Raw genomic sequence first — 8,164 nt, forward strand, 5'->3', positions numbered from 1 at the left:
AGTACACTGTCATCAATGTTGCCACATGCAAAATTGGTGATGGACATTGTACAGTTTATTCATACCTGCAAACTTGTTGACATATATCCTAATGTGTACATTGCCACTCGTATTCTACTGACAATTCCTGTAACAGTAGCATCAGGAGAACGGAGTTTCTCAAAACTAAAGCTCATTAAAAACTATCTCCGCTCTACAATGAGTCAGGAACGCTTAACTGGTCTTGCTATTCTTGCAATCGAACAAGACACGACTTTGTCTTTGTCATACAATGACATTATTACTGATTTTGCAGCCAAAAAAGCCAGAAAGATTGCTTTTAATTAAAAACAAATCTTTGTTTCAATATCTCTTCATATAAATTTCCAATAAAATTTTGATAAATTAAAAAATATATATTATTTGCATCATTCTGTCATATCAGAATTTTTTCTACAGTGCTGCTTCTTTAGTGCTAGTCCATCAGCATTATAGTGTACTTAATTACGTTAAACTGGTTTTAATAACGTGAATGTGGCAAGTTTTCCAATACTGTAAGCTTATGTTTGTGTTGCTAAGAGCAGATCAGGCATAGGGGCACCAGTTTAATAATCTCGCCTAGGGCACCATAAATCCTAAGGCCGGCCCTGTGAAGAGGACATGGCTTTCCAGGAAGGTAAAAGGATACGGAAAAACACCAATAAGATCAATTAATTGCTGAAACCAACCAAATATAATTTTACAAATTTCTTAAAGTAGTTTTTCTGTAAAATACTGTGACATAAAATACACAATAGAATGGTACAGTAAAAAGGTTTTAACGGTGCTTGTTTGGGATTATCTTTGTAACTGATGCATGGCTTTCCTATGTAATACAGTCTATACAACCTCATGTCAAGATGATTTTATATCACAGTTTTATGTATTCCTCTTTATGGGTTTGATTCTGATCTTACTTATACTAGTGAAATTCTTTTAATTTCCATGGAGTAAATCCAGATTTACACTGGAGTAACTCAGTACACAATTAAGTATTATATCTGTATCTATCTATATCTATAAGGAAAACAGCATGAAAAAAGAAAGCATTGTGAAGCAGAACAACAAATCAGTACTTTGCTTTGTCAGTCAGTCCCCTACCTTCTGTTATTTGTTGTTCTTCTATTCTGCCAGATAAAACTGAGAGTCATCAGAGAAGGGCACAAGCATTACTATTAACACTGTCTTTCTGTCCCTATGAGCAAGAAAAACTGACACACCTGTTTAGCACACACAGAGGGCAAACCCAGCAGAAACACAGTTTCCTCCTAATCTGCCACACAGAATTTTTATTGTAAATTAGCCTGGGATACATGTACTTTTCCAATAAAGGTGAGTTTTATAACAGCACCATCTACAAGTATTTTCAAAAGTCCTTTGCTGCCCTCATGTGTTTAGTAAAATATTTCCTTCGTACTGAATCTTGAGATTGTCTGTGCATGAGTTAGTAAAATATCTTTCCTCAGCAGGATAGCTGAGGCATATTTTAGAACAATTTTGTGTAGTCATCAGGTAGCGCCAAATTGTCTATTCTAGTAAATAGAGTTCAATTTGTAAGCATCATTTGCAAACAATAGATTCCCAGTTGCACTGGTATAAAACCAAATGCTCTGCTGACAAAACTTCATTGAAGTCAATAGCGTTAGGCTAGAAGAGAATTTGGCTCACAGTATTCATGACATAAGTGGAACAACTATAAAAGTTTGCATTAGAATTAATTTCAAAGTTATATTTAAATGTGTACATCTTTGTGCTGTTTCTGAAGTGACTGGAAAAATGAACTGTCATGTGCAATTATATTATTCAGTGCAAAAATGATGTGAATGCTATTTTAAATCTGAGATTTTAAACCCACTAGTCAGGAAATTCAAAATCAAGATTCTCACAGAAGCCTTATCTCTGACAGTTATAATTACACTACCAAGTAACATTGGGTCATGTGACATAGTAATCAAGAAAGGCTGATTTTATAAATATTAATTAACTTTGTGGAGGTAGTTTAACCAGATGGGGGTGATGCTGAAGATATGTATGGCTTGTTATATCTTGATGCTGAATAATGTAAATGTTAATCCACTGTTTTCTTGCAAAAATTTCACAATAATTATAAACCGTACAATACTCTTATAGAAATGAAATGACATGGCATGAAAATTTTCAAATGAATACTTTGTATATATATTTGTATGGATTGTAAATCACATATCAGGTTCCATGGCTAAAATATAAATTGCAATAAAATGAATCCAGTGGGCATTTTTAATGATAAATAAAATCAAACTTATACTTTTTTAAAGTCCTCATTATTTCTATATAGTCTTAAATGCTGAAAATGACTTATCAGAAAGAGAAAGGAAGAAGAAAATAACGTTTCTGAAGATTCATTTGGACATATGCAGCAGTGCTCCTATCTGCTCTTCAGTTATTTTAAGAGCACTATGATCTGCTTGAGCAGATACAGCACTATGTCCTCTATTTTTAAAACACTGAGAATTGATAAATGCAAGTGATTTTATGTTTTTAAATAAAATAGCATTGCACTTAAACCAAAAAGTCCAAATGGCTTCTGCACTGTGAGCTTGAATTCAATTCATTCTACTGTGGCACTGGACAGGGGAAAATATACAGAGAGCCAGATTCTCTCCTATCTTGGGAAGAAACCCTCAAAGGAGGCAGGAAAATGCTTGAGTTTTCTGTGCATAGTTTCTTCATGGTTATTTCATTAGAGAGTCAGGGCTGCCCTAAACTCCCACAGAGAGGACAAAATGATTGGTAAGTCCCCTAATGTAGAGGATCCTGTCTGATTAAAATCATGGTTATAGACTTTGGTTGTTATGGTTCGATATCTCCACTCTCTGCATTCAGGGCAAGAGACATTCCTCCAGCTCCTTCTCCTTGTCTATGGACATTCCTTTCTTGTCATTTCTGCTAATGTGTCCTATCTATGGGATTAAAAAATATTGTGATTTATGCAACCTGTAGGACAGCAACAATAAATGCACGAATTGAAACTTGATGATATCGGACTATCCAGATCATTACACCCTAGAAAACAAAGATTAAGAAGAAAAAAACTTTTATGTATCTATTTGTTTACTAGCAAGATACAACCAATTGCTCAGTGAACTGCAATAAGTTGAATTTGCTAAAGATGTATCTTTTCAGACCAACTGCCTTGTAATTCTTTGATTAATAATTTCAGTGATTTTGTATGTGGTGATCACATTCAGTCTGCTTTTTGGACCAAGATCAGGAATCACATTATGCTAAATTATCTCTGATCTGGAGAGATGTGGATTCTCGTCGAGCATTTTTTTGTGTGTGTTCCTAACCAGAAAGTAGACAACTAGCTTATGAGCCAGGACATCTTCCATCAAAAAATCTTGGCTAATTGTCTACATTCAAATCCAGCTATCTACTAGGACACATGGAGCAGGCATTTTTTTCTGCCCAGTGCAAAATATCTACTGGTTGAATTAGAAAAAGATCATTACACCTATACACCTGAAATATCAGACAGGCTTAATGGCATATCAGAACACATCAAATTGTCTAAATGATGTCAGATTCCATTGAGCCCTTGGAACATCTTTCAACAGTATTTCTAAAAGCAGAGACTGCGGTTGCAATAACTGATTGTTCATCTGTTTAACCTTTGCATCTCTACATTTGCTATCACTGATGCTATTCCTGATATCCAGTTCCTATTCTAAGGGTATGGCTACACTTACAGTTGTACAGCGCTGGGAGTTACAGTTGTCTTCGTACAGCTGTGTAGGGAAAGCGCTGCAGTGTGGCCACACTGACAGCTACCAGCGCCGCAGTGTGGCCACATTTGCAGCATTTGCAGTGCTGTTGGGAGTGGTGCATTGTGGGCAGCTATCCCAGCGTTCAAGTGGCTGCAATGTGCTTTTCAAAAAAGGGGGGTGAGGAGGAACATGGGGGAGAGAGAGAGAGAGGATTTTGGTATCTGTCAGCTCCCTGCCTTGCAAGTTCGAAGGACTGGAACAAACACATCACCAGCCTGCAATCAATTTAAAAGTTTCGAGCCGTTCCCCCACCCCTCTCTTATTCACTAAATGCAAATTATGAACTCCTAAATAGCCTTCAGACCACATAAGCAGCTGCTCGACACGGACTCCCCCCTTCTCCTCTGCCGTGTGACTTCTCCCTTCAAGCAAACAGCTGTGAACCTTCCAAAGCAATTCCTCTGCCTGCCTCCGCTCGCTCCAGCAAACAGGAGCTGTGTTTGTTTTTTAGATAAGCAGCTCGGGGGAGCTTGGAGTTCAGCCATTCTTCTGGTTTGTTGTGAGCAGGCATTCTGGGATACCTCCTAATATCCTGGAGGCCAGTAACAGCGCTTTTCGTGGCCACACTTGATGAGCAGCGCTGCATCACCAGCACTGCAATCGTTACACCCCAAGCAGACCAGGTGTACAACCAGCGCTGCAGCCAGGGAGTTGCAGCGCTGGATGTGCCTTGCAGGTGTGGACAGTTACTAAGTTGCAGCGCTGTAAACCCACCACCAGCGCTGCAACTCTCCAGTGTAGCCAAGCCCTAATCCCCTATTATGTGTTCATCCATGTTCTGTTCTCCATTATACCACTGTAAATTAGTGGTAACTTCACTGAAATCAATTCTGGATTTACATCAGGGAAACAACTATCAGAATCCGAATGGTTCAAACTCTCCAAGCTCTTGCATGTGCCTCAAGATATTCTAGCCAAAGAGAATTACAGTACCAAAACCAGCACTGTTCTAACTTAAGCAGCTGGAATGGTCCCCTGACAGCTGTTCCGCTGAGCCAGAATCACCTGAGTGTGGTAAACTCTAGTCTTACACTTTCCCACTTATGGTCACAACCCTGGCCCATTCCTGAACACTACTTATGTGGGGAGTTAGGAAAGAGGTCATAAAGCCAGATATGATCACTTTACAGTGCTGGCAGACTTATCTGCAACAAGAATGTCTGTGGATTCCATTGTGATTACTGGTTTATTCTGAAGTTTACTCTGCATTCCAGGTCTAATATTAGGGTTCTTTTCAACTGTCTCAGCCTTGCTTTTTAATTGCAAATAGTAAGTTAATCTTCTTCACTATTAGCCCAAGTATGTCAGAAAAATTGCAAACTACAAAACCAACTTTTGTTTCTCAACTTTCAATATTATCACTTTACAGCCAAAATGTGCTCAACTTAGTTAGAAAGTTGGTTTTGTCAGGTAACTTTCTTCAACTGAACGCAAAGATCAGAAAAAGAGGAGAAAGGAAAAGGGGAAAAGAACAGATGCTTCTTTGGCAGTCTGGTGGGAATTAGCTGGCAACCATTGTCAGCTGCAGGCTGGAGTGGTGGCTTTTTCCTCAAGTTGCCAGGATCTCTGAACCACCTAATATCTGATTGAAAAGGCTGATTTGGAGGTGTAGTCACACGACTAGATAAAGTTTCTCTCTCTCTCTCTCTGGTAGGAACTCGCAGAGACAGTGTCTGAGAAACAGACAAAACTAGCCCTTGGACTGGCTATGGTACATTGATAAAACCTGAAAAACATGCTGGCCTGACATTCAGTAGGCTTGATACTTATAATGTGGATCAGAAAATAAAGACAAGCAAAAGAGGACAGACACAAAACACAACCCAACAAAAGTAAAAACATAGATGAAATAAGCCCTTGCCCACTCTTTGGGTTATTCTGGGTTTTACGCTACACATTCCATGGAAAGCATCTAAATTGTTTAAAGCAGCTTGTCTAGCATTTCCAATAATCCTTGTAGTCCAAACAATCTTAAATCAGAATAAGGAAACCTTGAACAAACTCAAAATATGCATGCCTTAGTAGCCCTACAACATATCAACAAATGTCCATTTCTTGTAACAAAGCTCAAACTGTTCTAGCATGAACTCGGGTCTTCACAGCATGATTGGGTAAATGATTTTTAAGCTTTTCTTCAAAGTTTAGAAAAATAATCTGTTACAGTATCTCTATGGAAGATAGGCTAATTTAGTTGATCCTGTTGTAATGATGAGACTTATCAGATTAATAATAGGAACTGGCAAGCCAAAGGAGATTCACCAGCTAAAGAACTACAGAGTTAGACCAGCTGGTAGCTGAACTCCCTACAGAATTTCATCTACCAAGCTCTTCATCTGCCTACCCCTACCAAACAGGTAGCTGCACTTCAGTGAGGAGTACAACTACAATACCAACTCGCTCTACAGTTCCACAGTCAGCAAATCATCAACCATTAGCTGGCAAATGGCAAGTCAGACCAGTGTTAGCATTGAGGAGAGTACAAATGTGGCAGTTGAAAGGACATAAATGAACATACATACTCTGTACTGTTTTCTGCACAGACATATAGCTTTCCACTACCACAATGGTGTACATCACAGTCCACTAACCACAACCTTAACTCTGCACCCACAGAGATAACATCCCTTTTCAGTATCTCTTACCCCATCCAATACACCAAAGTATTCCTCAACCCTCCCTTCTAATCAGTGGTAATAAAACTATGCCCTGTAACACTGACAGTTTTTATTACTTTCATTATTATTTTTTTCTGACAGTTTATTCAGTTACCCTATTCTCCTTTGTTTCCCCACCTTTTGGGGGCAGAGAGGAGAGGGAAAGGCAGCTATTTTTTGTTGCACCATTTCATCTCAGCGTAACTGAAGGTGCTACTATGATAAGTCACTTCTGACTTTTGATGCCTGAACAAAAGCTTGTAAGTAGACACTTTTTATATAGTAGTTCAAAACTGAAATTTACAAGTTTTGCATTGCATTTAAATAGCATTTTTTTTAATTTATATTTATATTGTCAGCAGAAGCACTGAATGTCACAAATGGTCATCAGCATTAACACCATAGCTTGATTTTTAAAAGCAGATATTATGACACAAAGTTGCCTATTCTCAACAGTTGACAAAAAGGGGTGAATGCTAAGGGAGGGAAAAATCACTTTTGTAGTGCTAATGAGGCCAATGCAACCAAGGTCACCCTTTTCAAACAGTTGACAAGAAGGTGTGAGTATCAGTGAAGGGAAATTAGTTGTTGTAGTGACCCATCCACTCTCAGGCCTTGGCTACACTCACACTTTACAGCGCTGCAACTGGGGTGTGAAAAAACACCCCCCTGAGCGCTGCAAGATACAGCGCTGTAAAGCGTCAGTGTAATCAGGGCAGCAGCGCTGGGAGCGCGGCTCCCAGCGCTCCACGCTACACCCGTAAGGGATGTGGTTTACATGCAGCGCTGGGAGAGCTCTCTCCCAGCGCTGCCGCTCTGACTACACTCACACTTCAAAGCACTGCCGCGGCAGCGCTTTGAAATTCCAAATGTAGCCATACCCTGAGGGCTACATTTGAAATTTCAAAGCGCTGCCGCGGCAGCGCTGCGAAGTGTGAGTGTAGTCAGAGCGGCAGCGCTGGGAGAGAGCTCTCCCAGCGCTGCATGTAAACCACATCCCTTACGGGTGTAGCGTGCAGCGCTGGGAGCCGTGCTCCCAGCGCTGCTGCCCTGATTACACTGACGCTTTACAGCGCTGTATCTTGCAGCGCTCAGGGGGGTGTTTTTTCACACCCCAGTTGCAGCGCGGTAAAGTGTGAGTGTAGCCAAGGCCTCAGTCTTTATTTGATCGTGTCCAGTTTGCAAATTAATTCCAGTTCTGCAATTTCTCACTGGAGTGTTTTTGAAGTTTTCTTTGGTTGAAGAATTGCCACTTTTAAGTCTGTTATTGAGTGTCCAGGGAAACTGAAGTGTTCTATTGGTTTTTGAATGTTATAATTCTTGATGTCTTATGTGTGTCCATTTATTCTTTTGCTTAGAGACTGTCCAGTTTGGCCAATGTACATGGCAGAGGGGCATTGCTGGCACATGATGGCATATATCACATTGGTAGATGTGCAGGTGAATGAGCCACTGATAGTGGGGCTGATGTGGTTAGGTCCTATGATGGTGTCCCTTGAATAGATGTTCAGAGTTGGCAATGGGGTTTGTTGCAGGGATTGGTTCCTGGGTTAGGGTTTTTGTTGTGTGGTGTGTATTTGCTGGTGAGTATTAGCTTCAGGTTGGGGCCATCACTTACAGACAGCCCCCCAAGCTGAAGCTAATTGGCCTCATTAGCACTACAATAGCGATGTTCTCTCCTTT

The sequence above is a fragment of the Gopherus evgoodei genome, chromosome 5 (genome assembly GCF_007399415.2).
Source record: "Gopherus evgoodei ecotype Sinaloan lineage chromosome 5, rGopEvg1_v1.p, whole genome shotgun sequence".
In the NCBI taxonomy this organism is placed as follows: domain Eukaryota; kingdom Metazoa; phylum Chordata; order Testudines; family Testudinidae; genus Gopherus; species Gopherus evgoodei.